The following is a 13,649-nucleotide window of genomic DNA, read 5'->3' on the forward strand; positions in this document are numbered from 1 at the left end:
ATGATCTGTGAGGGTGGGGGCAATTGTAAAAAATAGCTATGAAAGTAAATGACTTTTGAATGTTTACAAGGCATTATTTAAATTTAGTATGTGACTGAATATATATATTTTTTAAATAGGCTACCTATGCCACTTAGAAGTTGGCTAAAACTATCTGAATGATATTACCCCATAATGAGGTAACTGTAACACTCTGACCTATTATATTAGGCTAAATTTAATCCTTCTCAGTATAAATATGTTCACAATACTATTTCAGCACAGATTTCCTATATCTAAGGCAGATAGATGTGTGTCAGGTTTCACCCATTGACTCTTAAAACTATTTCATAAGAGCATTTGTATTGCTATTGTTGTCCCATTGCAAGTTTTTGGCTGCTTGAACCGGACTTTATGAGCGTTTCCGTTTAGGAAGTCTAGGTTTCTGTAGTTTAGTGTGCATCCTGATGCAAGTCTTATATAGTCTGACTGTAGAGTCTTTCTGGAGTGCTTGGGGTTCATCCTCTTGAGTTTGCGCATGAAGTCCACTAGATGTCCCCCTCCTGTCATGTCTTTCCTCCAGGTTTGGATGAGCTGTGCTTCTGCTGGATGAGTTGAGCAACTAAATAGAAGAGATGCCACAAAGATTGGGTTTGGTTTCATGGTTTACACTTGAGAGGCACTTCGATGAACTGTCCATTCTTTACATTATTATTTGCATTGCATTATTCAGTACATATATTCCCATACACAGATTAAGGGACAGTTAACCAACTTTTGAGTTACAAGCCCAGATATTTAACCATAATGTCTATACCAATCTTTTTCCATTCAGACAGTTGTCAGACTGTGGCAGGGTGAAGCAGGATTGTGATATGAAATCCATCAACAGTGAATCCACAGGGTCAGTTTCATCCAGTTCTTTGGACAAGATCTTTTGGATGAGCCTGAGAAAGCAGCATATATCAGTTGATAGTAGAGAAATTAAACTGAAATTAAGTTAACCCAAAACCATCTTAGATGTGCTAGACTTGCTTAAATGACTAGTTCACCCAAAAATGAAAATTTGCTGAAAATGTGCTCACCCTCAGGCCATCCACGATGGTGTTTCTTCATTAGAACAGATTTGGAGAAATTGTCACACCATTCACTGCAGAGCACAAGGATGCTCTGCAGTGAATGGGTGCCGTCAGAATGAGAGCTGATAAAAACATCACAATAATCCACAAATAATCTTAACAAGTCCAGTTCATCAGTTAATGTCTTGTGAAAAGAAAAGCTGCATGTTTGTAAGAAACAAACATAACTGTTGCTTCTGACCAAAATATGAGTCCATAATAATCCACATCAACGCTTTCTCACAATGTCTCCTCTCACATCAAAATCCACCAACGTATTTGTTTAGACCTGTTTTGGACAGTTTTTGCTTGTAAACAGTCCTTGATCTGTTCATATTTCTCTCCTGATTCAGACCAGATGTCTTTATTTTCCACTGGAGAAAGCAATATTATGGATAAAAGACACATTTGAAGTTAAAAATGTCTTAATGATGGATTTATTTCTGACAAACACGCAGCTTTTCACTTCAGAAGATGTTAACTGATGGACTGGAGTGGTGTGGATTACTTGTGGATTTTTCGGATGTTTTTATCAGCTTTTTGGACTATAATTCTGACGGCACCCATTCACTGCAGAGCATCCGTTGGTGATGCATTGCAACATTCCTTCAAATATGATGTAAATACAAACCCATCTACATATTGGATGAGCAATTTTTTTGTGAATTTTAATTTTTGAGTGAAATGTTTACACATCGCTATTAGGGAGATGGATTTGGTATCACTGGAATCTGGGTGGATATATTGTATTGAATGTGTATTCACCTGGCAGTACAGTTACAGTGGTAAAGGGTTCTCATGCCAGAGTTTTGTAGACCAAATTTCTCCTGTAAAGCAGGAATCTGTGGATGGCATGAATCCAGGTCTCTGTAGAGCTCACACGTCTCAAACTTGCCTATGAAACCAAAAAATAAAAAAAAGATCCCCAATTTGGTCATTTTCCTTCTTGTGGTCTGTCTGTTATCTTTGGTGCGTCTGTTGGAAGTACGGTAGCTTCAGATTTCCGGGACTGCGGTGTTGTAACAGATGGCTCTGGTGATGTAGAAACTGGACTCGGTTCTTCACCGTTGCTCCTGGGATCTTGTATAGTAAGTGATTTGTCTGTGTTTTTGGTGACCTGGTTTTGTCCCAGAGTGATCGCTTGGTGAAAACTGGTTTCCAGTGTCTCTATGTCTTGTTCAGGGAGCGTGTCGGTATAGTTCGCTGCATCTTTCACCACAGCGTATTGAGCATGTTTATAAATTGCACACCTGCCAATGAGAAAAACTAAATTATGTGTACAATTCACACCAAAGTTTTCAGAGAGAACCATTTTCAAAGTTCAAACAGGTTTTTGCACCTTTTGTGTCTGGCATTGAAACATTTTGAAACTTTTGAATTTGAACCTAAAATAAATTGCATAAAATAAAATTAAATATTGTTTTTGGGGGGTGGGGGTGGATGGGGTTACACATCCATCCATTTTTTAAAGAATTTAATACTTTTATTCAGCAAGGATGCATTACAGTGATCAAAAGTGACAGTAAAATCATTTATAATGTTTCAAAATATTACATTTTGAATAAATACTGTTCTTTTGGACTTTCTATTCATTAGTAAATCCTTGAATAAAATACAGTATATCACCTTTTTCACAAAAATATGAAGCAGCACAGCTGTTTTCAACATTTATGATAATAATGTGAAGATCATGTGACACTGAAGACTGGAGTAATGAAGCTGAAAATCCAGCTGTGCATCACAGGAATAGTACATTTTCTATCTATTCAAATAGAAAAGATTTATTTTAAATTGTAATAATATATTTTTTTTTTAATTCTGCATTTTTTATCAAAGAAATGCAGCCTTGGTAAGCAGAACATAATTTTTTCAAGAACATTAAAAAGATTTACCGACGTCAAACTTTTGAACAGTAGTGTAGAAATCATGGAAAATGCCAGGTTTTTGGTTCAAATAATTGTGAGTGTTAAAGGTCTTTTATTTTATGAAAACAGAAAAGTGCTGAGTCAAATGAAAGTGAATACATACATGCCCCACCACGTTCTCTTGGCACATGCATCCGCTGAGAGAACTCAAAGCAGCGCATCTTTAACATGTTAAAGTATCCGTAGCCCACGAGATTGGACATGGTATTATTAACACCCAGGAGACCTCTCTGGTTATGTTGGACATGTCTCATGTTACTCAACTGAACATTATGGAATGAATGTTCAGTAGTCTCAACATTTCCTGCTCTAATGAATAAAGCAGGACATACCTGTTGTCACAGTCACAGTGTGATAAAGTGAAGATGTTGGTGTTGAAGACACTGTGGTTGTATGAAAAAGAGAGGATGGTGTCTTTACAGTGGTCGTGATCTCTGCAGCATTTATCCGTCTCATCAAAGACACCTGCAGAAGACAAGTCAACCGGTCAGGAGTTTTCCTTTTTTTGATTATTGTTTTGCTTTTTTGTTTTTATTTATTTATTTATTTATTTATTTATTTATTTGAGGTGTGTGCACACATCCATCCATTGTTTTAAAGAAATCAATACTTTTATTCAGCAAGGATGCAAGGAAGTGACAGTAAAATCATTTATGGACTTTCTATTCATCAGTAAATACTGAAATAAAATACAGTATTTCATTGTTTACACAAAAACATTAGGCAGCACAACTGTTTACAACATTAATAATAATCAGATATATTTCTTGAGCAGTAATTCAACATATGAGAATGGTTTCTGAAGACAAGTGAACAGATAAGGATTTTTTTAAATTTCCAATTCAATTCAATTAACCAGTTGTAAATATTTTTACCTTAAATTTAATTTTAGTTTACAGTTTTTCTCGATTGGTTTGGCTCATTTCTTGAAACCGAGATGACATTCTCAAAATAACATGGACAAATCTCCAAACCACCTTGCAATTGTTCACAACAGAATGTCATTTTTCATTGGTTTTTATCAAATTGCAAATGCTTTAGTACATGTCTCAAGTGACTCTGTGCTTTTTTTCAAATGATTATGTACAAGTAGCTACAGTTAGCACAATGAGCCCACATTTAGCACATTTTCCAAATAAATAGATCTTGCTGATCTAAACTGATTAGTTGATTTTTCAGTGAAATGGTTACTCTCTCCAAAACATATCAGCATGGTTTCATTGTGTAAGTCATCATATGCACAATTGTCTGTTCAACTGTCATAATTAGTCAAAGATATAATACCATGAAAGAATTTCTTGGAACATTTGATAAATTTATGACAGTACTTGACAATCAATCAGGTGAAATTAGAACTAACGAAGGAGCAGTTTCCCACATCTCAGATGACCAATCAAACAGTTTGTTTAGTTACCTGACAGGTGTTGTCTATGATTATGACTGCTGCCAAAAGTATATAGACAGAGCTTGGCCCGGGGCCAGTTTCATTTGCAGTGTGAACATGGAAGCACCTCGCCAAGTACAACAGCAACTTCCTGCTCGAGGAAGAGGAGGAAGAAGAGGAAGAGGAGGAGTGAGAACGCGTGGAGGAATAGGGGGAAGAGGCCGAGGAGCACGGAGGCACCATGATGTCCCAGATGAAATCCGGGCCACCCTTATTGACCACGTTATAAACCATCGCCTCACAATGGCAGAGGCAGGTCGCCGAGTGCAGCCTAATGTGCCTCGGTCTACAGTCTCCTCCATCATCCAAACCTTTCGCAGGGAAAACAGGTACAGAACTATTCTATTGAACTATTCAGTGTTGGTGTGTGTGTAGGCCTAGAGTACTGTAATATCTTCATGTGATGTTATATGATACTATAAAAATGACAAAGAAAATAAAATGGAGAAAATACTGTGAATAGTATTCCAGTCACTGTGCAGTGCATCACACTTTTAGTACCATAAAACAGCAGTACAATTACATTGGTAACTCATTTTGTAACAAATTTACAGTGTTGACCTTTGACTTGTATGTCTAGGATTGGACGACAGCCTCAAGTGGGTCAACCTCAAACTTCTAAATGAACAACAAGAACAAGAAATATGCAACATGGTCATTGCAAATAATGCCATCACACTGAGACCGATTCGTAATGCAATCCTTCTAGACAATGTAATGTTCCCAAATATAAACTCTATCAGCATCTCCACAATAGACCGGGTATTGAAGAAACATCAGATGACCATGAAACAGATTTACAGATTTACAGTCTTTCACTGACAGAGTGAAAGAGCTGCGGTACCAGTATGTGCATGTAAGTCAACTACTGGTTGTCTATCATTGTAACACTATTACAGTAAGACATGGTTACCACTTTTTTTTTGTTTTGCTTTATCCTTTTTACCTTCAGAATCCAGCTTTGTGTGACTAGAGCATTTTGCCTAGAAATTGTCTTCCGTTTTTCACTCCCTCTTTTTACAGTACTTTAGATCCTCCCTGCAGTATCTGTCTCTACTTGACTGATTAGATTTATTTTTATTCTATTGTAGAGAATAATGGCATTAGAAGGCAACGAAACCTCTCACATCCTAGTGTTCGTTGATGAAGCTGGCTTCAACCTGGCCAAAGGTCGAAGGCGTGGCCGTAACATCATTGGCCACCGAGCCACTGTGGATGTCCCAGGCCAGCGAGGAGCAAATATAACAATGTGTGCCGCTATATCAGAAAGAGGTGTGGCCACACACATTCCCAGTTTAGAGTCCTACAATACACAAAAGCTCCTCAATTTTTTGGACCACCTTTATACTGATCTGATCCCGGAAAATGAGAGAGGTGAAGAAGGACCTCAGCTACCACATTATGTCATTGTGTGGGATAATGTGAACTTCCACCGTGGCCCATGCATCAGAACCTGGTTCACCACCCATCCCCGGATGCTAATGGAGTTTCTTCCACCTTACTCTCCTTTCCTAAATCCAATTGAGGAGTTTTTTTCAGCTTGGAGGTGGAGGGTGTATGAGCATCAGGCTCAAGACCAGAGGGCCCTGCTGCATGCAATGGATGCTGCATGTGAGGACATCACAGGGGATCAATGTAGGGGATGGTTGAGACATTCACGCCGTTTCTTCCCTCGCTGCATCGCAAGAGAAAATATCCGTTGCGATGTGGATGAGAATTTATGGCCTAACCGAGAGCAGCGCGTCGATGGCCAGGAGGATGAGGATGGTGGCCAGGAAAGAGAGGGTGACAATGGCGACCACTGAAAATATTACTGTACTATAGTTCTGAAACTTTATTTACAGTATGGTAGGCTAGAGTTTTTTTGTTTGTGTTTATAACTGTTCACATTTACAGAATCCTGTATATGTTTTCTTTTCACAGTATGTTCTCTAATGTTAACATTTCTTTGTACGAATAAAAATGTTTACAGTTTCCTTGAGTATGAGTGGTTTATTGGAGGCTGATTTTACTGTAAGATCTTTTAGTTTTATTCATAGTGGTATTCTGTTGCTAGACCTGTGCCTCAGTGACAAAACGTCTAAACATTTTGACTTGCAGTGCTTAAACAATGCCAAAGGTATAATGCATTTTGGGGGCATTGACTATTTATATGAGAAGGATATTTAGTTTTGACACATGGATAAACTGTTTTGGGAGAGATATGAGCTTTTGCAGGGGATCCATGGTGTTGTGCTAAACCATCCAGGTTATTTTGACAAAAGCACTAAATGAATGCACATGTGCCAAGGCAATTGAGAAGGATCTGTGCTATTTTGACTGTACTGACCTTTTATATGGGAAAGGAATCTGCTTTTGAAGCATGGAAGAAGAGTTTGGGGAAAGATATTTGATTTTGCTAGTGAGCTATAATGTTGAGCAGAACTGTAAGACTGTTTGGCCAAATGACCTTATGGTTTTGAGAATGTCATCTCGGTTTCAAGAAATGAGCCAAACCAATCGAGAAAAACTGTAATATACACTGGGGTTCCCAAGAATTTGGGGCCACTTGTGAAAATGCCTCTTTATATATTTGATTCTAATTTAAAAGAAACATTACAAATTAAATCATGAGAATTTTAGAAAAAAAAAATCAAATAATATTTTATATTTTAAAATATATTTAATTATTTAAAAATATAATTATTAAATTATTTAAATATAAAAATGTAATTATAAATTAGAATAGAACAAAATTATATATAATATATAGATTATATATTAAATATAACTAATGATAAATTATTAGACTTAACATAGCAATTAAAATTATTAATAAATTGTATAGAGAGAGAGAGAGAGAGACCGCGATAGATAGGACAGACAGACAGACAGATTTACAGATTTACAGATATAATCCCACTTACCCCACTTAATAAGGCCATCGCCTTATTTCCTGAGCCACACCACAGAGTCCCTGGGATCATCCATGCTCACATTGAGCGGTGCAGCATCTGTGTGGAGCTTTCTCCACTGTCCTGGTGCTCAAATCCATCAGGTCCAACACTCCTCAGGTCTCTGGCCCTCCGTACAGATGCTGTAAATTCCTCTGTAAAGCCTGCAGCCTCACAGGGACCGTGAGGATCAATCAGCTCCTTGATGTCTAAGCGTTCATCAAGGGTCTTTGAGAAAGAACCCAGCACCTGGACAAGTAACTCTCCATCACAGATTGCTCATCACTTGTCATGCAGCTAAAAAGGCTGTTGTTTTTGTTCCAAATGCTGTCATACAAGAGAAGAGACGTCTGAGTTCTTCGGAGAAATGCATATTGTGTTTAACCACCTGAAGCGGATCTAGTCCAAATACAGAACGTGTCAGAACTGTCAGCACTGAAACAAGCGTGAAACAGCATGAAAAGATACAGAACTGCTTGTAAAAGCTGTTTGCTTTGCATTTGTATGGTAAAATTAATAATTGTACAACAATTATGTGAATGATTGTATGAATAGCCAGAGGTGCTGAAAGGTTTTTAACCCCTCATCTCTAGCAGAGAGTGCACCTCAACCCTGCCTTATTTATACTCAGATCCGTATGTGGGTTCTCCTTGCATCAGAACAGACGGGGTGGGATGACACAAGAGGGTGTGTCTTTGGTAAATACAGACTTGGAAGCACAGATGTCTGTACACACATGTACATAAAAGCTGTAAATCAGATCATAAACCCTCCCTGTTTCCTGGGTTCACATGAGTATAATTATTTCTCTGGCTGATCACTATCATTTTTTATTAGTGTCAACAATGCCCTCCAGCAGTAAACATTTAATATCATTTAATAAAACATTTAATATAATGAGACAAAAAGATTCAAACTCCATGTGGGAGGAGAAAGAAACATGCGATCCAAAACTATTACATTTATGTGTTCAGGTTAATTTAGGTTGGCATTTGTGTGCTGTGCATTAACATATTATTTTATTTTATTACTTTAATAAAAAATGTAAGTGCATATTTATTTAGCATGTTGTCTGCACATAAATTAAAGGGAAAAAATACCAGTCATAAATATTTATTACTAGCCACAAACCATATTTTGCATTTATTTACTTATGCAAAAAAAAATGTTGTTTTTATTTCATATTAATAAGGCTAAACAGGCTATTTCTTTCTCTCTGTAAAATTGCAATTGTCAAAAAAAATTATAAAGAAAAAAAAATATTATTTTGGTTTCACTCTGCTGACAATATTTCACATGCTAGAAGATCAAAAAAAAAACTTTTTAGTAACTTTTTCAGAAACTATCAAACATATGCCATTACAAAAGAAAAAAACACAATGAAAATGAAAAAAAAATTAACAGTTGCACAAATGTAACAGGCTCTTCAAATATGCTTCATTCTTGTTAATGTTTTTCAAAGATTCGTTTTCGCTGATCGTGGATTCTGAATGCATTGCCACAGACTTCGCTTTTGCTTCGCAGTTTTTTGTTTGAAGTTTTGACACAAACTTCTCGTGGGGGCGGGGTTAACAGTGATCTACTCTGATTGGATAGTGAGCTTTTGATGGACAGGTGCTCTCTCTGACCGGGAAGTACAGACGTCACCCAGTGGCGCGCGCCGCGCATATTGAAAGCTCTCATGGTGATTAAATCTACTCTCTACCGCAAAAAAAATTTTTTACAAACAAAGTGAAAGAAATTTATTTTAAGCTCATACACAGGTTCTACCCTGTAAAGAAGTTTATACAAAGATTTAAATCTGACATTGATCTTACACGCTCTTTTTGTTCGAGTTCTGAAGAAACTACACTTATTTTTGTCATGTCACTACACTCAGAAACTTTGGGATGCTATTGGTGTGTTTGTCAAGTGTACGATTTTGCCATACTTCTCAGTACATAGGAAAAACATTATATTTGGGTATTATGACTCCACAAACGAAAATATCAGTTTTGTTATTAATTTAAATTAATAAATTTTCCTAAACAAATTTCACATTCACAAATGCAAATTCTCCAACTGTAAACCTGTGTTCTCTGTTTTTCTAAAAGAAAGAAAAATAAGAATTAATGAGTCAAATGATGTAAAAACTTGATGCTTGACATTTTGTTCTAAGTGCGTTGTCAGCAGTGTTGGGAACGTTACTTTAAAAAAGTAATTAGTTATAGTTACTCACTACTTGTTACAAAAAGTAACTGAGTTAGTAACTGAATTACTCTATAATAAAAGTAACTCGTTACCAGGGAAAGTAACTATTTGCGTTACTGTAAAAAAAAAAAAGGTTGGTATATGTCAAAGAATTTTTTTTTTTTTAGCAGTTTTCATAAGTCAGTTCAAATAAGTAGAACAGACAGGTGTTCGTACATAACTTTCGAGATTTATTGCACGTCAACAGACAGCAAGAGTTTTATCCTGCACTCTTTGTAAGAAAAGTGTTTTTGGCCACTAGCTTTTTTAGATGTGTGTGTCACACATTACATGCACGTTCTTGCCTTTGACTACAATGAATTTGAAGTAGTGCTTATATCTCCACCTTGAAAATGCCAACTTTTCATCGGATTGCTCCTGACTCGCCATTTCTCCTGCTGCTGCGAATCTCTGTGTAGCTGTTGCGTGTGTGTGACTGTGTGTGTTTGGCGCCGCTGGCGCGTGTGTGTAAAAAACACTGGCTCTGATTGGCTACCATGAAACACATGACTCTGCCTTAGCCAATCATAATCGCTTAGCTTGTTATTAACCCACCTGCTCACTCGCTGTGTGAGCCAGGGGTGCGTTCGGATTGCATAATCAATGCATAGTAACGCACCGCATTTAACGTTCAGTAACGTTAACGGCGTTGTAACGACGGGAAAAGTAATTAGTTAGATTACCCCGTTACTGAAAAAATAACGTCATTACCTAACGCCGTCGCCCTCCCCCGTCCAAACAAATCACAGAGTGTGCACATTCTCGAGGTCGGACATCCGGGACTTTTACTCCCATAATGCACTGCGCGCGCATAGCAACCGCGCGAAGGGTAAAACAAACAAGCGCTCGCCATTACGCAACACGAAGCGGAAGACAAACAAGCGCAAACTGCCGAGAATCATGCCTAAAAACTGTTGTGTTGTTAGTTGCACAAACAACAGCGTAAAGAGGAGTGACCTCTCATTTTATATGATACCTAGCAAGGCAACTGAGCCAGAAAGGAGAGAGAAATGGCTCCAGGCGATTGGACGAGGTGTTACACCACACAGCACAAAACTATGGCGGCCTACATCCGATTACCATTACGTTTGCTCCTCCTATTTAAACATGACTGCAAGTGTAGGACACATGGTATGTACACATGGTGTTCACACCAGGGGATTTGATGAGATAATTGTATATGTCTGGATAATCGAGCCTGGGCCATGCCGTTAGGTTGTTCTCCCAGGACTCAGCTGGATGTCGATAGGGACAAGATTGTAACGTTAAACCTACAAGCGACAGCTTTCTGTGGTACCTGGTCAATGCAGGCGCAAGTAGACTTTCTATATATTGATAAGACATTCTGTAACAGAAGAAAGAAGATCTGTATTTGTATAGCTGCTAGCGCCTTTCACATACATCTAACGTTAGTCACAAAGCGCTTTACATGAGTGTTTTATTACATTCACTTCACTTCTCACCACCGACATACATTCGCATACACAGATATCATTCATCATTAATACAAAGTAGTCCGTTAGTATCCATAACTGACATAATCCACAACAAAACTTCTGTGAATAGATACCTTTTTTGTTTTTCCTCGGGCTTTGCCTTGATTGCCTTCGGTTTGTTTTACCCTTCAAACACGGCGGCGGCTTGTTGCTATGCAGGTCACATGATTTGTGACGTAACGCCGACCAAGAGAATACGTCTAGATAGTCTAGACTGGTTCACATACGCATTTGTAGTGCGTTCTTTCACTGGAAATTTAGAATTATCACATTTTTCAAGATATGGGGCAGAAAATTTATAGATCTATATAGTTTATATAATTTCATATAGTTATTATCACACGAAGAGTTACATTTTTCTCTAAAAGTCAGCATAATTACAAGTGTGACATTGCTTTTATACAACAGTTCAAACAAAAATCATTCCAAACACAGCCACTGTTTTGCGTCTCTGAGCAACATGACAGTGATTCGTTCCTGAATAAATCAACCGTTTAAATGATTCGGTTCAATCGCAATGACTCACTTATTAACAGTGACTCACTACCACCTACTGCTGGTTTTAATTTCATATTTACGGTACCTTCTTATTTTTTAAATAATTTCGAACATCAGTTTTCAATGTTTTATTTTTAAAATGTCAGAACATTATTTATTAATTTATAACTGCAGGCTAAAGTTACCATGTCCCACAGAGCTGCATTAAACAGTGTGTAAAAACATCTCAATGGCACTTCAGATGCAGCTTCTGTTTTCTCTGCATTGCAAAGATCATTTTTGTTGATACTGATTGCATTTGCTTGGTAACAGCCCAAATGCAAGTATTTGACCTAAAAGATGGTGCACACTTCTAGACAAAATGGCGTAAAGGTAAAAATAAAAAATTCAGGAGTCATCTGTCAGCACAATTAGAAATAAGATATCAGCACAATTAAAGTGACATTATTGTCTATTTATCGTTATCGATAAAATCCCAGAAATACCAGGGATACCATTTTTTTTTGTCAATATTGGAAACCCTTAATTATTTTCTCTTTATTTTGGTGTGCCACCCCAAGATTTACTGTGGCCTCATCTGATATATATATATATATATGTATGTATGTTTCTCGAAATTGATTCTGAATAATTCAGATTGCTTTCATTTATTTATTTCAAAATGTTTTGTGTTATGTTGTTCATTGTTGATAGTTTTCATACTTAAGCTGTGAAAGGAAAATTTTTAAGGGCTCAACACAACAGCTTTTATGATGCAGAAGCCACTTTAGTTTTTGATTCTGAATATATTATTCAGGTGTTTTGTTATTTATTTCAGAAATCCTTGTGATATACAATATTCAGTTTGTGCTGGCCTGACTTAATCAAAATAGTGTTTAAAAATTACTTTCTGTTTTACTTTGTGTTTGTATAGAACATAACGCATAAAAGCTCATTAATGGAAACATTAAAGAAAGTTCTTTAAAAAAGTAACTAAAAAGTTACTTTTAACAGTAACACCTATTTCTTAGTAACTAGCACAACACTGGTGTTGTCATAACGTTCACCTTTGGAGATTGAAAATGTTTCTTTTTTGAGACCCCAGGAGCCCAAATTCAGACCCAGAACAATAAAACCCACAGAAGAGGTGGGAGTTCAAAGGAGGAATCTTTATATTACCCAACTGCAGAGAGAGGAAGAGTAGATATAAGTCATGATCTGCAAGATTAACCACAATCTGATGTGATCCGACCACCTCAGAGAAAACCAGTGTTGGGCTGCTGCAAGAGCTTTTGAAGCACAGCCGCTGTGGTCAAAGAGTTCTCGTGTGTTCGGAGCGGGATCGCGAATCATTTGAGTCAGTTCGGGATTTCGGAGCGGATTCGCGAATCATTTGAGTCAGTTTGGGGATCGCGAATCATTTGAATAAATTCGGGAGTTCGGACCGGGATCGCGAATCATTTGAGTCAGTTCAGGATTTCGGAGCGGATTCGCGAATCATTTGAGTCAGTTTGGGGATCGCGAATCATTTGAATCAATTCGGGAGTTCGGAGCGGCATCGCGAATCATTTGAGTCAGTTTGGAAGTTCGGAGCGGGTTCGCGAATCATTTGAGTCAGTTTGGGGATCGCGAATCATTTGAATCAGTTCGGGAGTTCGGAGCAGGTTCGCGAATCATTTGAATCAGCTCGGGAGTTCGGAGCGGCATCGCGAATCATTTGAGTCAGTTTGGAAGCTCGGAGCGGGTTCGCGAATCATTTGAGTCAGTTTGGGGATCGCGAATCATTTGAATCAGTTCGGGAGTTCGGAGCAGGTTCGCGAATCATTTGAATCAGCTCGGGAGTTCAGAGCGGGATCGCGAATCATTTGAATCAGTTCGGAAGTTCGGAGCGGGATCGCGAATCATTTGAGTCAGTTCGGGAGTTCGGAGCGGGATCGCGAATCATTTGAGTCAGTTCGGGAGTTCGGAGCGGGTTCGCGAATCATTTGAGTCAGTTTGGGGATCGCGAATCATTTGAGTCAATTTGGGAGTTCGGAGCGGCTTCGCGA

General features: G+C 37.8%; 1 pseudogene; it reads right to left on the reverse strand.

The window, feature by feature from the left end:
- Positions 1-391: 391 nt before the first annotated feature.
- Positions 392-7,899, reverse strand: LOC132127034 (group 3 secretory phospholipase A2-like; annotated as a pseudogene).
- Between the last annotated feature and the right edge of the window lie 5,750 nt (positions 7,900-13,649).

The sequence above is a fragment of the Carassius carassius genome, chromosome 45, assembly GCF_963082965.1.
Source record: "Carassius carassius chromosome 45, fCarCar2.1, whole genome shotgun sequence".
NCBI lineage: Eukaryota > Metazoa > Chordata > Actinopteri > Cypriniformes > Cyprinidae > Carassius > Carassius carassius.